We start from the raw sequence: 22276 nt of genomic DNA, 5'->3' as shown, positions 1-22276 counted from the left end.
ATGGTTTTCTGAATGCATCGGTTAGTAATTCTCGTTTAACCCTTCAAGGCCAATGCGCCAGCTTTTCCTGTCATCTGTACAGTGTTATTGTCATTGATGCAAGCAAGGTATTGGCACATTATTGCTCGATTCACTCACACAGGTCTCAAGTAATCACTAAGTATACGCTTTGTTTATGTTGAAGTGTGTGGGGGGAGGTTCAGAGAAGCGGGATAACCAGGCTAGAAACATTCACTTTCGAAATTTTATATTTTAAAAAAATCTGTTTGCCGAACTATTAATATAATCAACGTGAATTTAATGTTAAAATTGAATTAATTTCCAAATCTACAGTCCATTATCTTTCGAATAAAGTAGAAATGAAGGTTATATAACAGTCAAGGGGAAGCCAGTGCCAGATAAAAGTCCTGCCAACCAAACAACCTAACCGTATAATTTTCTAGTCATAATGCAAAGTTTTGTATGACTTGAAGAGTATACTCTTATTTAATATATTTGTTGATATATGTATCTATAATGTCAAAGATCTTACGTTCATAGTTCTTAAATATACAGGGTGTCTCAAAAGTCCCATGACATAGGGTAACTGTTATTATCATAGTTACAACAAAATGTAAGAGGAAAAACAGTTTCCAAATATGATGTTTTCAATCTAAAATGAAGGATTTTTTAAAAAAAATCGGACTAGCCGTTTGGGCTGTGCGCTCTTTATGCGCCCAATGTTAAACGAAAATGCAGCGTTGCCATTAATAGAGGGGCTGTGGAGGTGGATCAATTTTGTAAAAGTACGGTGAATAGGGGTCATGTCTTAAATGGGGGCTGGCCATCGACACGTTAGCGCAAAATACAGTAACTTCATTCACTTATGTTGTGGGTCCAGGTAAATGGCAATGTTGCATTTTCATTTAGTATTGGGTACATAAAGAGTGTATGGCCCAAACGGCTAGTTCGGTTTAAAAAATTACTTCACTTTAGGTTGAAATCATCATACTTGGAGACGATTTTTCCTCTTACATTTTGTTGTAACTCTGATAATAACAGGGTTACCCTATGTCAGGGGACTTTTGAGACACCCTGTATATATTTAACAACTACGAACGTAAGATCTTTGACATTATAGATACATATATCAACAAATATATTAAATAAATGTATACTCTTCAAGTCATACAAAACTGCATTACGACTAAAAGCTTGTACGGTTAGGTTAAGTTTTGTTGGCAGAACTTTTATCTGGCACTGGTTTTTCCTTGACTGTTATATAACCTTCATTTCTACATTATTTAAAAGATGATGAACTGTAGATTTGGAAAATTAATTCAATTTTAACATTAAATTCACGTTGATTATATTAATAGCTCGGCAAACAGATTTTTTTTAAATATAAAATTTCGAAAGTGAATGTTTCTAGCCTGGTTATCCCGCTTCTCTGAATCCCTCTCCCCACTTCAACACAAACAGCACGTATGCCTAGTGATTACTTGAGACCTGTGTGAGTGAATCGAGCAATAATGTGCCAATACCTTGCTTGCATCAATGACAATAACACTTTACAGATGACGCGAAAAGCTGGCGCATTGGCCTTGAAGGGTTAAACGAGAATTACTAACCAAAGCATTAAAAAAAAACACTAATTTTATTTTACAGTCTCTTAGAACATACCTTAAGGTTCAATTTTTTTAAAAAAAAGCTGAAAAGTAATTGGTCCGATATTGCTGTGGTAAGCCTTCCCAAGTCGCCGCATAGTGCTTCGGATCGTAGGGCGTCCCTCAGCGGTGTACGCAGCAACCTTGCTCGCTCAGCTGGATACAGCTGCTGAACAAGGGCCCTTTCGAAGACAGTATGTTCTGGAATGCCAGGGGTAACCCCACAATCACACTGCGGTGCTCTAGCCAAGCCCAATAGATGAAGCTTAGCATTATACGGATCATGTTCTGTTACAAAGTGTACAAGAGCTTTCCCTGGGCGTAAGTGCCCCAGTAGCAGCCTTTCAGTCGCATCCGGGAGCACGTCGTAGGTTTCGCTACCTTATTCGGAACCATCCTAATTCTCCTGTTACCTGCTCACTACTCTAGCTTTAGTATCTGCTTTTGTTAAGTAGACTCGGCCGACTAAATTCACTTTATTTTCAGGGGATCCTTTCCTGAACCAGTAGTTAGGAGCTCGTTCATGAATCCGCAGATGCACAGGGACTACTCCCACTGCAGCACACAGTGCCTCGCCAGGAGTCGTCCTATATGCTCCGCTCAAATACCTGAGGATCGAGTGTTGAACTCTGCTCACCTTTCGGATTTTGTCATCGCGTTCGACAAGCCTGTGTGCCTACGTGCTAGTGCAGTACGCCAACGCCGAGGTCCACAAGCTGTCATTCTACAGTATGACGTGGCCAGGTTGAAGTTGGAACTTCCTTCCTCCTAGAGAAAGGATGTGCTATACTACTTGCTCGGTTGCAGGAATACTCAATATGCTTCTGCATATTGAGTGATTCCTCCAGAATCACTCAGAGGTATTTCGTATATCTTAACCTTCTTGATTGTCTGTAGCCAAGGTTGAGGATTTGGTTCCGAAGGAACCTCTCCCCGAACAGCGTATAGACCGTTTTGTTGACTAAAACAGTCAACTTATTCCTGCTGCACCAGGCATCAAGGCATGCTAAAATAGCATTCCCTTTCGCCTCAATTTCTCTGCTGGACTCCCGTGAGTACGAGCAAGTCATCAGGGAAAGCCAACAGGACAATTGTCTCCGGCATTCCCAGTAGCTCCGTTAGGAGTGGTTCAGTAATTACTTCCCAGGATGTTGGCCCGTACATAGATCCCAGGGGACAGCCTTTGGTGCAGATTTTGGAGATACGAATATCTCGATCTGAACCATATGTTTCTGTTCCTCCAGTAATCAAAGAGCATTTCATACAAGTTCCTAGGACATCGCATCTCCCTGAGGCGCCCAAAGAGGGTTGGCCACCAGGGATTATCGAGAGACCCAGAAATGTCACCGAAAATGCCTACGACATATTTCGTTGGAGCCCCTTTGATCACCCTGAGTGCATGGTTAACAGTATCCTCAGTTGATTTCCGCGGACGGAAGCAGTCTGATTGTCAACTATCCTAGTTCAGTGGCGTCGTAGATTCGACCTGTGGATAAGTTACTTTTTCTGCACTTTGCTCAGCGCATTCAATAGCAAAATTGGTCTGTATGATTTCGGATATTGGTAATCCTTATCCTCGCCTTTGCTGAATACGACCATTTCTGCGTTCTTCCAGGTAGTAGATACTCTCCCCTGTTCCAGACACGCATTGTACAGAGCTGTCAGTGTTCCAGCAAGTTCGTAAGAACTTTCCTTAACGACTCCAAGCCTGATCCCGTCTGGAACTGCAGCCCGGCCGGACCGCAGTACTGTGATCGCTTCCATTATTTCTACTCCGAGAACATGGGAATGTTCTCTTCTGCATCGTAGTCATTGGTGATTTCACCACGCATTGTTCTCTGGTCTCCATCTTCCTCAGGATTTTCATCCTGGAGGAGGACTTTGAGTAGGAGCTCACCACTCTCCTTCCCTCCCTCCCTGAGTGCGTTAGCACTTTTTTGGAAGGTTTGCATTACCTCCAGCGCTCTAATCTTTTGCTGACAATTTTGTAGGGCACACCCCAGCGATCAGTTTACAGATTGCTCTGGACGTAACTCTCCCATGAGGCAACCCTTGCCTCGTATAGAGCCTTTTCAAAAGTTCCTCTCTCCACCCTGTACCTTGCTAGTCTTTCCCATCGGACATCAGAGTCTAGTGCAGACTAGTACTGCTTCCTTTTCCTTCTGCTGGTCGCTTGCAGCCTTGACAGGAGTCGCGTTCAATAAGGCACGGAAACAACACCTAGCTGCCAAGGCGGCTTTTGCCGCGTTCGATGGCATTCCCAATAGTATCTTGTACTCTGCGAGCTGACTCATAAACGGACAGCACCATGACCTGTGTCAGATCCTGTACATCCCTAAACAGCTTCCAATTCAGGAGCTTAGGGTTGTGTCTTGGTCTCTCTGGAACTTGTGCCATGAGAAGCAAGGCCGATAATTTCCCATACTCTGTATAGGTTTCCTGCAGAGCGACGATGTCCAGTGACATGTCTTCCTCAAGTTTGCAGACCTCATACATAACTGATCTGGATCGCATTGCGTTCAATTGTATTACCTTGTAGGTATTACGTGCCCCGACCACTCGAGTTACCAGTTGTTACCGTTTTAGCCAAATTACAGCCCATAGTCGGTGTGGTCGACTATTCTTTGCATCAGAACATTGTAAGTAGCGCAGTCCATGTCTTTTCCGGAGCAAGCTCGCTTACGCTTCCTTCTTTTGGTCCTTAACAGCACAATGGGAGCACACCTGTTGCGATCTACAGTGTTTCGTGGCATGACCTAGGTCACGACACCTAAAACAATGAGGTACAACAAAGAAGTCCTTGACTGCCATGGACTGGAAGCCCATAAAGAGACGTTTTTGGACCAGAAGGTGGTTGCGCTTTCTGGCCGAGACCTCGACCACGTGGTGAACTGTTGCTTTTCACAATGGTCCAGTTTTGAAGCTCGGCCTAAAGTTATTTTTAAACTCAGAGATGGACAAGTCATCCCCAAATTTCTGACTGTGCATCTTCAATGAGTTCCTCGAAACTTTTGCCCTCCGGTATATCATATATAATGACCAGTTGATCTCGTTTACGTTGAAGTTCAACCCTAAGCTTCTCCGAGAGTTCCTGATTTTCCTGAATTTTCCGCAGGTATGATGCCGCTTCAGTCTCTATCACCACGCTGTTTCCTGCGTTCCGCACCGCTCTGATCTTAATTGCGTCCTTAACAGGATTAATAACCTACGTCAGGGTCTTCCTTATGTCCTTGGTGGTTTCATGAGCCTTTGGCTTAGTGAATACCTCATGTCGAGGCTGTGCCACTGGTTTTGCATTGGCAGCCTGCCTCTGCACGGTTGAGGCAGCCCTGACGGCTACCTGTGCGAATGAAACAGGTTGTGGTTGACTTTCCTTCGTTTGGGTAACCAATTTGGGTGTCAGCTCTTGGTTCATAACTTGCAATTGCTCGATCTTCCACAGGAGCTTGCCCCGTTCAACCTGCTCATTGTAGCAACCTGTCCTTTAGGCTACGCAGGGCCTTCTTAGTTACCCGTTCTCCTACTTTGAGTATTCTCCATGAGCAGACGGTGGCTGTTTGGTACCCTTGTCACTTCCTTCGGTTCAGAACCTGACGAGGAATTGATTACCTCAGAACCACTCTCGCTGACATTGCTGTCATTGAGCGGAGATTCTAGTTGCCTGTTTTCTGGCTGTCCTGTAGCCATTGGCCTGCTTTCCAGGTTTCCTTTTCCTGGAGCACTGTTGCTGACACTTTCGTGAGCAGCATGGGTGGCCTTCTGACTCGGTTTTGGGGACTCCTTACCTGTGGCTCTGATCCTCCTTCCTTTATCTTCTGGCTTCCCCTTTAAGGGTGCCATACTTGATTCCTTAGGCCTTCCCTCTATAGATAGATTCCCACACCTATCTATAAATATCCCAACTGGGACGCTGATCCATCTGTCAGCTGTGGCCGTTCAGCTGTTGCCCGGAGGAACAAACGTGGATTAGCGTGCTGTATTATCGCTCCCTTCGTAAGGATTTACCAGATTGGGTGGTGCGAATCTCACACCCAATCAAGCACTGCTCCTTCTGGAGATTGATTACAGGTGATCGCTCTGTGCACCCACACACAAGAACCTTTGGTAGGGCAGTGTGAAACCTGCACCCTAGCTGCTTTCGATACGTGCTCTTCACCTGGGAGACGTAAACTTCTGGTCTTCTTCCCCCATTCAGTACAATTTCCATACAGTTAGAACCAATATATTCAATTTAATTCTCTGAATATATTCCAAAAAGTATGTTACAATAACTTTCCTGAAAATCTAGCCTGGTCAAGTATAAATTACCGTATATTCTTATGTGGAAACAAGTCGAAATTACAGATGTGTTTAACATTCCTGTCATAAACGCTAACTTGATGCTGTAAAAACAATAATAATCTATACGTCACAGTATTGAATATGATACCTTTAAATTAATTATAACTACAAGGATTTTCCCAATCCCCACAACTTGTTACTCGTACCGCACCAAAACCACCAGATAAACTATACGATAGCACAATTTATTACTCATAATTCCAAAACGGTAACCACACAGAGCAAAAAGTTACCAATGAGAAACCAAAACCCATGTTATATTATGGTCGAAAGAACATGAAAGTGTTTGTAACTTTGACGCTTTTGATCCAAAATTAATTAATTTTACACATAGCAATGCTCACTTGATCACAATTAATCAACCAGAATTTCAACATTGTAAATAAAACACTTAAGCGTTAAAGACACCCCAACTTAGTTTAAATGGAGGTACTCCACCGTATTTAACTTTGATAAGCTTGTAACTTTAATATAGTTTGTGTAAAGTTCATAAAATTGATGCAAAATTCATTCATAAGTAAATAAGTAGAATTCATTTCTACGATATTGAGTCCACATATCAACTTTGTTTCAATTCGAATTGATCTGTTGCCATGTAAAATGTAGCGATTGCTATTTAACATAACCAAGTACTATACTGTAATGTTATGAAGTGGATATTATTATTATTATTATTATTATTATTATTATTATTATTATTATTATTATTATTATTATTATTATTATTATTATTATTATTATTATTATTATTATTGTCCCTTTGTCAAAGTAGCACAAAAATTATTCATGACGGATAGAGAATTCTCACATCATTGACCCCACAATATAATAACCCGCAGACAGAATGGACTTGTGAATAGGTATGACCAAGGAACAGAAGGGGGAAACAGAGCTGTTATTTGGTACCTCTACTAGAATGATACCACCTCAAAAATCCACCTTGATATGTGTCAATCGTCGAGGAATCGTGCAACTTTTAATGCTACTGCGAGAAATTGAGTTACAAATTTCTAAAAGATCAGACGTTCATTGTTAATGAACTTCGCTGCGGTGCACCTTCAACAATACTGACCCAAAAAGCTTTGATGTTATCCGTGCCGTGACATAGTATTGCAGAATCAAAACTTTGGTGTGCTGTAGAAACTATAGGCATTGTGATTTCTCCTCAGACAAATTTTTCTATAGGAAAACGTGAGAGGGCTCGCTTTTTCTTTTATCTTTTATAAAGATGATACATCCATTTTTTTTTTTTTTTTTTAATAATTCAAAATATGGCTAACATCCACTACTTTGAAACTGAAACAAAACCGATTTCAAAGCAGTAGGCTAGAGAACACACATCTTCACCCGCAAAATACTCGTTAAGGTGATGACCAATGTTTTATGAAACTGAGAGCATTCTTTGAGATAGACTTTACAAAACAGTGATTAAATGAAAACCTGGCAAAAATGGTTCGGATACACCAAGACAACATAATGTCCATGGGTGTAACAACAAACTGGAAAGAAATAAAATGTTGTCTCATCTAATTTAGTACCCTCAAACCTTTTTTTTTCTATTCCCTACTTAATAATAATAATTGATTTTCAGTTAGCGTCCCTTTCAACAGTGAGGTTACATGAAACTTGAACCTATAGCTTAACGTCGGCTCCAAAGCAAATGATCTCCGGCCGGGATCGAACCCTGGTCTCCCACGCCAAACACGCGTATAATAACAATAATAATAATAATAATAATAATAATAATAATAATAATAATAATAATAATAATAATAATAATAATAATAATAATAATAATAATAATATGAACTGCGTTCTGGTAGTGATGGAGATATTAGGGCTGAAAGTGACTTCCTGAACACTAGAATTCCGGATTTATTTTCAGGGTTACGAAAATCTTATGGATAGATTTAAGAAGTGATTTGCAGTAAGGAGGAATCACGTTAGGATATATAAAAAAGGATTTACGCCTGTGCACCTTTTCACTTTTGGATAAACGAGAAAGTTGTCCCATCACCTCCGTGTAACACACATAGTATAAAAGTGTACGGCCAGAATAACTGAAATTACAAAATAAAAGAATAAAAGCATCGAGTGGGATTCGAAATAGGTTCTAAGATATTCCATCAACACAAAAATAGACTACTTAACACGCATGGCTATCGCAACAACTAGAGAACACTTGTTCAGTTGTATTGAAAAATAACAAACCTAACAACTTTAGCAACCCTTATTTCTATCATGATCTTTTTTTTCTTTCTTCCAGAAGCGTATGTGTTTTCTTTAACAAAGGTTTCTGCATTAACGCTGAGGTACTGTTTTGTTCTAGAAGTATCATTATATGAAGTAACAAAACAGGAACTCGGAATTTCAAACAGCAAGCTTTGAACTGTGTTCGGAAGTCTTCGTTTCTTTCTTTACTTCCCTCTTCTATTACTCCGAATGCGTTGTTGCCAAATGACAGTTTTAAGATACTTAAAAGAAATTTACTCGTGCATTTATGAACTGGAGAAGTGTACAAAAGTATGTTTAGAATTACAATGTATTACATACAGAGTATGTAAATCATCGATGTTGGGATCAATAAAGACTCATTCTATCAAGATTGCATCCATAATTTATATGACGTTCAATTAAATTAGCAAATAATAAAAGAATAAATAATTAATACTAAGGAAACATCACTAATAAAAGGAAAAGGTTGCTGTTGTCTTTTAACCTTAATAAATATACCTAAATAAACCTAATAATAAATAAATAAACCTAAATAAACCAACACCAGGCTCTGTCTTAAATCTTCCAGCAACAATTTCAAATAATATTGATGTTTAACTCTAGTATCCAAACCTTTACAACTACAATATATATATATATATATATATATATATATATATATATATATATATATATATATATATATATATATATATATTAGGGACGGGCAAAACCGGTTTTTATAACATTTCGGTTTTCTTCAAAACCGGTTCGGTTTTCACCGAAACTGGTTTCCGTGGAAACTTTTGGAAGACGCACAAATCTATTTCTGTGGAAACAGATTCGGTTTCCGGAGAACAACGAAACACTATTCTCGTAGAAATAGAACAAATTTTGGAAAAAACCGGAACCGGTTTTGAAGACCAAAATTTTCAAAAAACTGGTTTCGGTTTTTCTAAAACCCGAAAACCGAAAAATCGGTTTTTGTGCCCACCACTAATATATGGCCATAAATAGCAGCTAAAATAGTTTTAAACTTTTACACAGAACAGTATTATCTTCTGTGCTTGATATTTGTTGTCAAATTGGATTTTTTTTCTTCCAGAATAAATTACATATCATTAAAAGGGCTGAAGACATCAGTTTCTTTGATTTAACATCTCATTTCCACAACAACATTCACAAATAACCATAATCCGAATATGCATCTGAAATTTCTATACTACTGCGCACATTTATCTGAACTATTTTTTCCTGTAGTGAATTATATATCATTTTTTCAACTCATCACTACGATCATTAGTAAACGCACTCCTTGTTCCAAATACTAATGGATGAATTGTTACCTTATTATTTAATTTCCGATTCACAGTATCTAAGATCTTTCCACATTTCGTTTTCCCATTCCATTGTTGGCTGTTTCGTCATAATTTGGCTGTTCAAACCTGACTGTAACGTCTAGAATTGCGGCGATACTATCTACTTAGTCAAATCTGAATTTAACAATTCCTCACTGTCTAGTCACATTTGTGGTTCGATACTTACCTTGTACCCATTTTCGATAGCTTTGGTACTCACCAAAGTTACAATTTCATTGTGTCTATTTATAATCTGATTTTATTTTCGAAACATTCGCAGAGGATATGGGTCAAGATTTCTTTTTTAGTATTACACCACCTACAACTTACATTTTCCATTTTAGTAACCTTGGATAAAGCCACTCGAGTACCAATAGTGTTGGAATGAATTTTAACAATGAATAAATCTCGAATCAGTCGATAAACTGTCATAAAATGGCGCGTTAGATATGTTATCGTTAACAATATGTTCTATACCTTTACACTGAAAGGATTGTCTTGTCCATTTCTCAAATTCATCTTTTTTAACCAAAAGTTTGCATTTTTCAATTGTATGAATTGGTATCGGCCATCTGAAGCTTAAGGCAGTTGCTTCTCTTGGCATAAACTAATCTATCCTACTTTTAGAACACAAACTCTGTACAAATATACCTTTACTATTCCTCCACATCTACTTTTCATCTTTAACAAGGTTAATGAGATTGCATTTACCATCCTAGAGATACCAATACCTCCATCCCTTTTTCTGCTATAAATTAAATGGTCAGTTATAGAGTAGTTGAGATGAAGTGTAATTTTTTACAGTCTCTCAACATCTACATTCATAAAAAAAAGTTTGTTCTTCAGTCATAAAAAAAGTTAAGATACACCATGCCATTTTTTAAAAAAATGGAGAGAAACTTCGGCAGAATGTAAGCAAACAAGAAATCTATTTTTGCCTTGGTTTTACTCTGTTTACTCTATTAACATTTTCTATGAAATTTAAATGAAATTTGTTAATGAGACCTTCATTTAACCTGCAGTTACAACCTAAGTATGGAAAGCACTCATTCACACAAATGTTTTTGAAATCTACAATTTCAAATTTATACTATCTGAAAACCAGGTTTTACCTTTAGTTGTACAGCGGTGGACACTTCTAAATGGTACACCTTAGCCGTAAATCTCCATATGGCTGTACCATTTAGAAGTGTCCACCGCTGTACCTCAAAAGGAAAAAAATCTTTATCTTTCGTTGAAACCTATTCAGATAATTCACTGTTAGATCTATTTTTGTTTCGTAAGTCTTGCTCATCCTTGTCCAAAACCAGTATATCGTGCGCATAGGCCAAAACAGATAATTTTAATTATCAATTTGGAAAATTGATTCAATCTCCTGTAGGGTGGTAATCAAGTTGTCAAAAACCAGATTAAATAGCAAGGTAGTCAGTGAATCTTCCTGCTTAATCCATGTATTAATTTTCAATTCAATACTTTCTCCCTTAATAACTGTGACGATCTCTGTATACATATCCTTAATCAAATAAAATATTTGATTAGTGCATTCTTTTGCAGTTAATACATCCACTATCCGTTTATGAAGGATCTATCAAAGCCTTTTCAGATGTCGATTCCTAGTACCACTACTTCTCCACTCCTTTTACTCTTGTATAATACTTGATTGAAAAGGAGATAGTTATTGAGGATTCCTTCATTCACGGTGAGGATTTTTTGTCGGTTATTGTACGATATTAGTTTCTTTATCCGTCTTGTATTATTGCACTAAAAATCCTATGAAAAACTGGACTAACAGTGATAGGCCGCCAGTTTTTAGCCTTTGAGAGGTTATCCTTTTTCTGTATTAGTGTGGTCTTATTCTTCTATTTGTTGGTATTCTTCCTGCCTTTAGGATGAAATTTAAAATACCTCTGAAACTTCCATGCTATTTATTATGTTTTTGGTGATTCCATCCAATCCAGGCGCAGATTTATTTTAAGTTTCTTGATCTTAGACGTTATTTCGTTTTTTTCGTATCAGATTTATCATATCATCCTTTATTTCCTACTCGATTCCATTTTCAGTGAAGGAGAAACCACAGTTTCCTGTTGCATTCCGTAAGCTGATATATGACTTCTCAATATCATCACAAGGGCCGTATCTACGGGGGGGGGGGCAATTCGGGGCATTTGCCCCGGGGCGCAGTTGGTTGAGAGCATGTAGGGGGCGCCATTTCGAGGCAAGATTAGAGCTAGCAAATTTGGAAGGCCGTATGGACGATGACGGGATGGTTGGTGGAATGAAGAAAGTGGGAGGAAATCTGAGCTGAAGAATGTTTTCGCAGTATTTGATGAAACTATCACTACTTCCTGTAATTCAGAAGTCAAATCAGTTAATGAATTTAATGAAATCAATCAAAGATCTAAAATTTGTAATTAATTTAGTATTTTGGGAGTCAGTTTTGCATGAAATAAATGGAGTTAACAAAGAAATACAGAATAAGCAGTATTTCTTTCAGGAAAAATGTTCCGGGGGCACACTTAGTATTCGGAGGGGCAAATAGTATTTTCACACGGTATTCTATTTATTATTATATTATAGACGTATTATTTTGGTCTACTCCGCAAGGAAGTGCAACCCTATAAGCATGTCAGGAAGAAACACTGAGAATAAGGATTTGACTTTGCAAAGGTCTCTTGATTTGTTATCTGATCTTTTGAAAACAATCTCCAGGTTCAGAATTATGGATCTGACAGATGGCTGTCGGAAGCGAAGGTTACTGTTAATTTGATAGATGTGGAAGGTCAGTTCAGAGAAAAGTGTATCTTAAAGAAGAAGAGGATGAGGCGACGTGGAAGATCAGTTCAGAGAAAATTGTATCTTGGAGAAGAAGAGGATGGAGCAAGACTTTTTACTGAAGAGGATCGCCTTAGACAATCTTTCTTCAGAATTCCTGACCTCTTACGGGAAGAACTCTTTAGTAGAATGGACAGGCTCAAAGAAATAAGCAAGGACTTCAGCTGCCTCATAGGAAGCTCATTGTGTGAAATGTCTTCGAAGGACATGAAAAAATCGTGCGTGGATCTCGCTTTGAAACACGAAGACAATTTGAATGCTGTAGAATTATGTGTGTATTCTTGCCGGAACTCATGAAGTAAGCCCCAGAAACGTACTCGACATGATTACTGAAAATGGCCTTCAAAGTGTATGTCCAAACGTCTCAGTGGCTCTTAGAACCTTTCTTATCCTTCCATATAGCATGGCAACTTGTGAAAGAAGTTTCAGCAAATTAAAACTCATTAAAAATTACTTACGTTCATCTATGGTACAGGAAAGGCTCTCAGACTTGGTAACATTAGTTATAGAGAACAAGATTGCTCAATCAACATTTTATGAAAAAATTATTGAGGACTTTGCATAAAAGCCAAAAAACGAAATATATATATATATATATATTTCTGAGCGCATGTTACAAAACTAGGAGGGAATTATATAAAATACAGTTATTAATAGATACTATTTAAAAAGGTACTTGTTCTCTTTATTCATTGTTATATATAAATGGATGTGAAACGTGTGCAACTACCTACCTTAAACTTAAGCATATTATTAGAAGAATTGTTTACACACAGGCGGAAGGTCCATACATAGAGTGAAGCCAATATACACATGTGAGGAAAAGGCAATACAGAAACGCAAAAAGCCAATATACACATGAGAAAAGCCAATATCACTTGAGAAAAGTCTATATACACAATTATCTATATACAGGTGGAAGACTCGCATATAGAGTGAAGCCAAGCACACAAGCAAAAAGTCAATATACACACAGAGGAGGAATCATAAAGCAAGTCAATGAAGAAAAATTTCCTGAGCCAACAGAAGAAGTGGAAACGACAGATTATAAGTTAAGTTTCCGTATTTATAGAAAAACGTTTCTAAATATAGAGATAACCAAGGAAGTTTTCACCCAGCACATTCGAACGTCAATATGTCACCTAAGACGTACCTGGAAGAATAGTCCCCATCAGCATCGATGACCTTGTGGCAACGTTCTGGAAGGCCATCAGTAGGGTGGGGACACTTGGCGCTGTTTTTTTTCCTACTGCGCATGCGCAAACCCTTGACGCTGATTGGCTGGCGCAGGTCACGTGACCCCGCCCCCTTGGCCACGCCCCTTGACGCTGATTGGCTGGCCACGCCCCTTGACGCTGATTGGTCGGCTCCGGCCACGCCCCCGGCCACGCCCCTTGACGCTGATTGGCTGGCGTTGGCCACGCCCCCTGACGTTGATTGGCCGGCACGGTTACACCCCTTGACGCTGATCAGTCATGCTCTTTTACGACCTCCTATCTACTGCGCTGACTGGCTGGCAGCGGACGCTGATTGGCTGGCGCAGGTCACGTGACCCCGCCCCCTTGGCCACGCCCCTTGACGCTGATTGGCTGGCCACGCCCCTTGACGCTGATTGGTCGGCTCCGGCCACGCCCCCGGCCACGCCCCTTGACGCCGATTGGCTGGCGTCGGACCTCGCCCCCTTGACGCTGATTGGCCGGCCACGCGCACGGTCTTTTAGGAGTACCGCGCTGATTGGTCGGTGCCGGGCACCGCGCGCACATGCCACATTGCAGTAGAGAATACGAACACATAGCAGAGCGGATATCACATTCTTCATCCGTCTGTTTAACATAGCACATATTACACAGAGACTCGTTCCCTTTTATGAGCACTCTTTTAAACATAGCAGAAATTACACAGAGACTACGCACCCATAACATAGCACATATAACATAAGACTATCTAACATAGCAGAGGTGTACTCGTTTCCTTTTATGAGCACTTTTTTAAACATAGCAGAGAATAAAGGGGGTGTATTCGCCCTCCATTTTGAGACCAATTTTTGACCTACTGCGCATATGTGCAAAACTGTTCCGATTCCGCCGGAGCAGAACTGCCGTTCTCTATATCAATGGTACCAGAACACACACGCACACACACAGCAGACCGCAGACTGTTCCGGTTCAGGGACAGATTACGGCTATGCACAGAAACATAAAATAAGACATAACACCCCGTTCTCTTTTACGAGCACTTTATAGCAACATAATAGAGCAGAGAATAAAAAAATAACAACACACACACACACACAAACACACACAGCAGACCGCAGATTGTTCGAGTTTAGGAGCAGACTACGGCTATGCGCAGAAACATAAAATAAGACATAACACCCCCGTTCTCTTTTACGAGCACTTTATAGCAACATAATAGAGCAGAGAATAAAAAAAATAACAACACACTCACACACACACACACACACACACTTGATTGCTTATGTGCAGTAAAATTAAATTTCCAATTAATTACACATTGCACGCATGCGCAGAAAAATTACACTAGACTACAGACTGTCCCAGTTGCAGTTGTGGTCCCTGTTCAATAGAGCAGACTACGTGCAACAAGCAGGTCATAAAAGACTATGACCTATTTTTCATCCCCTAAATAACATAGTATACACCCACACTTGGTTGCGTATGCCAAATCCGATTTAGTACAAATAACACGCATGCGCAGAAACATTTACATTTCCGATTCGACCATGCTGGTAAAGAATACCACACTTATTTCTACCAGGGTCTTATAGTTTATGTGGCATACGCCCTTTCTACGACAATTTTAACCGATTTGGATGAAACTCGGTATATGAGGGTTTTCGAACATGCTGATTACGAATATCATACTTATTTTTACCTGGGTCTTATGGTTCATGTGGGATACGTCCTTTCTATGATAATTTTAACCGATTTGGATGAAACTCTGCATATGGGGGTTTTCGAACATGCTGAGTACGAATATCATACTTATTTTTTAACTGGGTCCTATAGTTTTTTGTGGCATACGCCCTTTCTATCACAATTTTATCCAATTTGAATGAAACTCGGAATATGGGTGTTTTCGGACATGCTGATTACCAATACCACACCTACTTTTACCTGGGTCTTATAGTTTATGAGGGATAAGTCGTTTGTATGACACTTAAAACCTAATAACTCAAAAACGGATCCACATATTGAGGTCGTGTTTCCAAGTCTGGTAATTGGTCATCAGGTACTACAAGATCCAAAACAATGACCATCGAGGTCAAAGGTCAACATACTTAAAACCTAATCACTCGAAAACGGTGCCACATATTGAGATGGTGTTTCCACATTTAGTAATTGATCATCAGGTACTACAAGATCCAAAACATTGACCATCGAGGTCAAAGGTCAACCTACTTAAAACCTAATAACTCGAAAACGGATCCATATATTGAGATGGTGTTTCCAAGTCTGGTAATTGGTCATCAGGTACTACAAGTTCCAAAATAATGACCATTGAGGTCAAAGGTCAACATACTTAAAACCTAATCACTCGAAAACGGTGCCACATATTGAGATGGTGTTTCCAAGTCTGGTAATTGGTCATCAGGTACTACAAGATCCAAAACATTGACCATCGAGGTCAAAGGTCAACCTACTTAAAACCTAATAACTCGAAAACGGATCCATATATTGAGATGGTGTTTCCAAGTCTGGTAATTGGTCATCAGGTACTACAAGTTCCAAAATAATGACCATTGAGGTCAAAGGTCAACATACTTAAAACCTAATCACTCGAAAACGGTGCCACATATTGAGATGGTGTTTCCACATTTAGTAATTGGTCATCAGGTACTACAAGTTCCAAAATAATGACCATTGAGGTCAAAGGTCAACATACTTAAAACCTAATAACTCGACAACTGAGACACATATTGAGATAATGTTTCCACATTTAGTAATCGGTCACCAACTACTACAAGTTCCAAAATAATGACCATCGAGGTCAAAGGTCAACACACTTAAAACCTAATAACACGAAAACTGAGCCATATGTTCAGGTGCTGTCTCCACATTTAGTAATCGGTCATCAACTACTACAAGTTCCAAAATAATGATCATCGAGGTCAAAGGTCAACATACTTAAAACCTAATAACACGAAAACTGAATGGGTAAATACAGTATTAGTAGAAACGATAGTTTTTAATTAAGTAGAGATAAGGAGAGAGTGAAAAAATGGAAAATTAAATTTTAAATCATTATTATTATTATTTTAGAGGTCAAAAGGAAGAATAAATGAATTTGAGTGGCATATGTACGGAATTTAGTTTTGTACCGGGCAAAAAAAAATTTGAATGGAATATTTTATTTTGTACCAGCTGGGAATTTAGTGTTGTACCATTGTATCAATTTAAGTATTTTTGTACTATTTAGTACCACCGAGAAGGAGTAGAATATTTAGTTTTGTTGGCTTCTTTATTTTGTATTAACGACTAAAACCTTTAACACATACTTGGTTGTGAGCATTACAATGGCCGAAGTTTTTCATTTCCCTGTGGTACAACGTAATGGTCGCCCCGCTTATTCTAGGTCTACAGTTAGATATTTTCGATTGGATAATGGTATAAAGCCACGTTTTGTTGAGCACAATGCCCACTATAATGATGTGGTAGACAATTATTTGATGGATAGATATTTGTTTAATAGTGGCTATAACAAATGGTATATGATAGAATTTGTTAAGCATTTATCGCAGGTAGATATTAAGATAGACTTTTTGTCGTTGGTTACTCGTTTAACCGCACACAGTTCTCTTTTCCAATCAGCTACCTTTTTTGCCATGAAAACTAAGGGTAATAGTTATACTGTGACAGCTTTCTTTCGCTATGGGGGAACGCAGGACACTTTGGATGAGTTATTAAAGTTTTGGAATCATGTGTGCGAGTTCAGGCCAAGTATCCAGATTGCAGATTTACTTGGTTGCTTTACACGATGTGGTAAAACTGGCCTTTTTGCGGTATCTCCTGATACCTATCTGTTGGACCTCGCGGTATTTGGAAACTTGGTGAAAAAGAATAACAAATGTTTTTTCTCACAATAAAGCTATACATACAGAATTATCCATTATGGCAAAAAAATACTACTTTCTCCTTATGCTTAGTTGGAGTAGACTTCGATAACAAGAACGATAGATTGTGTAAGAATTTCTATACCTTTTTGCGCTATTCAAATAAACCTATTCACTTTTATACCACCTTTTAGTTTTGTACCATCCACAAAAATGGGAAGAAGGACCATTATAACAAGCTCACTATTTTTATACCATTTTGTATTATTCTATTTCATTTTTGTAACAACCAGAAGAAAAGTGAAGATGATATATTTTATACCTTTGTGGTGTTACATTTTGTATATGTTTGTGTCATCCAGAGAACAATTTAAATTGCCTCTCACTGACAATTCAGTTGCCAGAGTCCAATGTTTGTAATATTACAATACTACAGATTGATCCATTTAACAGTTCAAGTTCTTCTATTTTTACACAATCAAATGCATATGCTACAGCGGGCTCAGTGTTCATTTACAGAATTAAATAATTGTTTATCTTTATCTAAAAACATTTCTACTATTTTGTTGATATAATAATCACACTCTGTAATGTATTCATATACCGGATTAAATTTTTTCTCCAAAGTATAAGTGTTCTTAATATTACAACCTTTAAAATGCTTCTTTATATAAAGTTTATAGATTTTCTCTCTCATTTCACGTTTAATTAAGATCGTCCACACCTTTTGCAATAATTCGTAATCATACTGCAACAAACAGTTGTGATCTTTTTCATTCTCATTATGTTTAGAACATGCTTCACATAATAATACTGAATTTGGTGTATACTCTTTAAATAATTGTATATCACATGTATGACTAATACTTTCACTAGTACACTCGCACTCATTAGCTTCCAGTTCAAAACAGGTAATATTTGAAACACTGTCATCATCACTTTCCGGGAGTATTTCATCATTATATCTATTATAGCGTCTAAAATAATACACTTCTTCTATTTCTTGTGTTGGATATATGATTCTCACTTTATCACGTAATTCATCTGGCAAATCGGGGTCAGACGGCTGGATTAACAGTATAGGTTTCTCGTTTTCACGCTGAATTTCTTTTTCTCTAGGTGAAACATAAACAATCTCCATGCTAGTCATTTTTCTGCTCTTCAGCAAAAAACAAATCAAATAAATAATTTTATATATCTACAATACAAGCATTCTATGCATTCTCCGTGTTTAATAATATGTTTCAAGCAATATAAAACATCATAATGTATGTTCTATTATTTCCAAATATACCCCATAAATTTATATTCCATTATAATAAAATACATAAATGCAAAAATATATATTTGTCTTTTTTGACTTAGACGAGGAAGGAAAGTCTATAAATAATCGAATCTTTGAACAATAGGCAGTACATTAGCAATACAAATGTTAGGTAACGCATTCGTAACGTTGTTTAAATATCTGCTTTTCTTACTTTGATATGATTTCTTCTGTTGTGATCGAAAATGGCCAAGTATGATGTCATGATTGTCGTCCTTCATCAGTTTTCTTTAGTACGCTAATTGCTATGGATTAAGTTATAATTGAATTATCACGCAATTTAGTTAGTGACCGGGAAACTTTGGACTTTAGCGTCGCCGTTAGTATTTTGTAAACCTAATTCGCTAAACACACGTCAATTCCCATATAGTGAAGGGAGAGGCAATTTAAATTGTTCTCTGGATGACACAAACATTTACAAAATGTAACACCACAAAGGTATAAAATATATCATCTTCACTTTTCTTCTGGTTGTTACAAAAATGAAATAGAATAATACAAAATGGTATAAAAATAGTGAGCTTGTTATAATGGTCCTTCTTCCCATTTTTGTGGATGGTACAAAACTAAAAGGTGGTATAAAAGTGAATAGGTTTATTTGAATAGCGCAAAAAGGTATAGAAATTCTTACACAATCTATCGTTCTTGTTATCGAAGTCTACTCCAACTAAGCATAAGGAGAAAGTAGTATTTTTTTTGCCATAATGGATAATTCTGTATGTATAGCTTTATTGTGAGAAAAAACATTTGTTATTCTTTTTCACCAAGTTTCCAAATACCGCGAGGTCCAACAGATAGGTATCAGGAGATACCGCAAAAAGGCCAGTTTTACCACATCGTGTAAAGCAACCAAGTAAATCTGCAATCTGGATACTTGGCCTGAACTCGCATACATGATTCCAAAACTTTAATAACTCATCCAAAGTGTCCTGCGTTCCCCCATAGCGAAAGAAAGCTGTCACAGTATAACTATTACCCTTAGTTTTCATGGCAAAAAAGGTAGCTGATTGGAAAAGAGAACTGTGTGCGGTTAAACGAGTAACCAACGACAAAAAGTCTATCTTAATATCTACCTGCGATAAATGCTTAACAAATTCTATCATATACCATTTGTTATAGCGACTATTAAACAAATATCTATCCATCAAATAATTGTCTACCACATCGTTATAGTGGGCATTGTGCTCAACAAAACGTGGCTTTATACCATTATCCAATCGAAAATATCTAACTGTAGACCTAGAATAAGCGGGGCGACCATTACTTTGTACCACAGGGAAATGAAAAACTTCGGCCATTGTAATGCTCACAACCAAGTATGTGTTAAAGGTTTTAGTCGTTAATACAAAATAAAGAAGCCAACAAAACTAAATATTCTACTCCTTCTCGGTGGTACTAAATAGTACAAAAATACTTAAATTGATACAATGGTACAACACTAAATTCCCAGCTGGTACAAAATAAAATATTCCATTCAAATTTTTTTTTTGCCCGGTACAAAACTAAATTCCGTACATATGCCACTCAAATTCATTTATTCTTCCTTTTGACCTCTAAAATAATAATAATAATGATTTAAAATTTAATTTTCCATTTTTTTCACTCTCTCCTTATCTCTACTTAATTAAAAACTATCGTTTCTACTAATACTGTATTTACCCATATGGAACTGTCTCAAAATTATCTATTCGTTTTCTTTTACTAGATGTAACCTGATAAATTCTAAGATGTGGATAATTTCCAAGTAAAGCAGAAGATCGAGAGAATCGAATTTCTATCCAGCAGAAGTGTTATTTAATATAGTGTCTTGCTACCCTTGGTCTAAAATGCATGCCGAAGACAGTAGAAGAAAGAATTTGTTTTCTAATTTCTGGAGTGGGGCTAAGAAGCTTGTTTGTTGTATAAAAGGTATACTCCAATATGGATTACTGAATCGACGCCCTACTAGCGGGTTTCTAAAGCATAAGGAGAGAGTAGAATTTTTTGCCATAGTGGCCTAATTCGTATGTATTCGAAAATGAAAGTCGCAATAATGCCATATTGTTTTATTTTTTTACTATGTACTAATTGATCTACTCGCAGCAGGATTAGTTAAAATGAACCTCCTTCAAATTTGTTTCTTCGTTACAAAAGGCACATAAAATGGTCTCTCTTTGCTTTTCCTCCGTTTGTTTGTAGAGCACAAAAAGATAAAATGGTCTTTCTAAAAAAGCCAACAAATTTTCTGCTTAGTACAAAACTGATTAGGTCACCCAAATTTATTCCTCCTTCGGTTTCTTTTTTGTCGCTGGTGCTCCATTTTTTTGTTGGTACATAAGAAAATAGTCCATCCAAATTTTATTCGTTCTTCACTTCTTTTTCTTATTTTGTTAGGTACAAAACTAGATATTCTACCCAAATTTATTCCTTCACTTTTTTCCAGTTGGTACATAAGGAAATAATCCAATCAAATTTTTTTTTGTTCGAACAAAACTAAACACACCATCCAAATTTGAGTATTACAATATGAAATGAAATTCTGAGTTAGTTAGAAAATAGTCCTTCTTGCTACAAAATTGGAAATCTCACTCAAGAGACCTTCGTTTGTTTAAATAGTACACTTCTGAGCCGATTAAATTTATCCGATTGTTTGTTTATTTAAAATACGCAGTTATTTCTCGTTGGTGCAAAAATTGAATAGGTCACTCAAATTCACCCCTTTGTTTGTTTAAATATTAGAACATGGTCTAGAAAAATTACATTTCTCATTGGTTCAATATTCCATCGTTTATTTAATTAGTACAAGAAGACCTATAATTCTCAGCTAGTTAAAATGGCATATATTTGCTTTCTTTTTCGTTAGTCCATCCAAATTATTTTTTTCGTTTATTTGGAATAACCCAAACAGGTACAGAAATTCTTAGCTAGTTACAGATTAGATTGCTCGTTGGTGCAAAATTCAATAGGCCACTCAAATTTATTCCTCCTTCACTTTTTCTGCTTTGTACAAAATTTATCCGTTACTCCGTTTACGAGCTCTCGATGGTCATTATATTGGAACTTGCAGTGATTGATGAACTATTACTAAATGTGGAAACACCACCTCAATATTTGGCTCCGTTTTCGAGTTTGACCTTTGACCTTGATGGTTGATACTTTTGAGACATGTGGTCTTTGGTGACCGATTACTAAATGTGGAGACAGCACCTGAAAATATGGCTCAGTTTTCGTGTTATTAGGTTTTAAGTGTGTTGACCTTTGACCTCGATGGTCATTATTTTGGAACTTGTAGTAGTTGGTGACCGATTACTAAATGTGGAAACATTATCTCAATATGTGTCTCAGTTGTCGAGTTATTAGGTTTTAAGTATGTTGACCTTTGACCTCAATGGTCATTATTTTGGAACTTGTAGTACCTGATGACCAATTACTAAATGTGGAAACACCATCTCAATATGTGGCACCGTTTTCGAGTGATTAGGTTTTAAGTATGTTGACCTTTGACCTC

The sequence above is a fragment of the Thermobia domestica genome, chromosome 6, assembly GCF_964235325.1.
Source record: "Thermobia domestica chromosome 6, izTheDome1.hap1.1, whole genome shotgun sequence".
Lineage (NCBI taxonomy): Eukaryota > Metazoa > Arthropoda > Insecta > Zygentoma > Lepismatidae > Thermobia > Thermobia domestica.
This window is presented reverse-complemented; position numbering follows the sequence as displayed.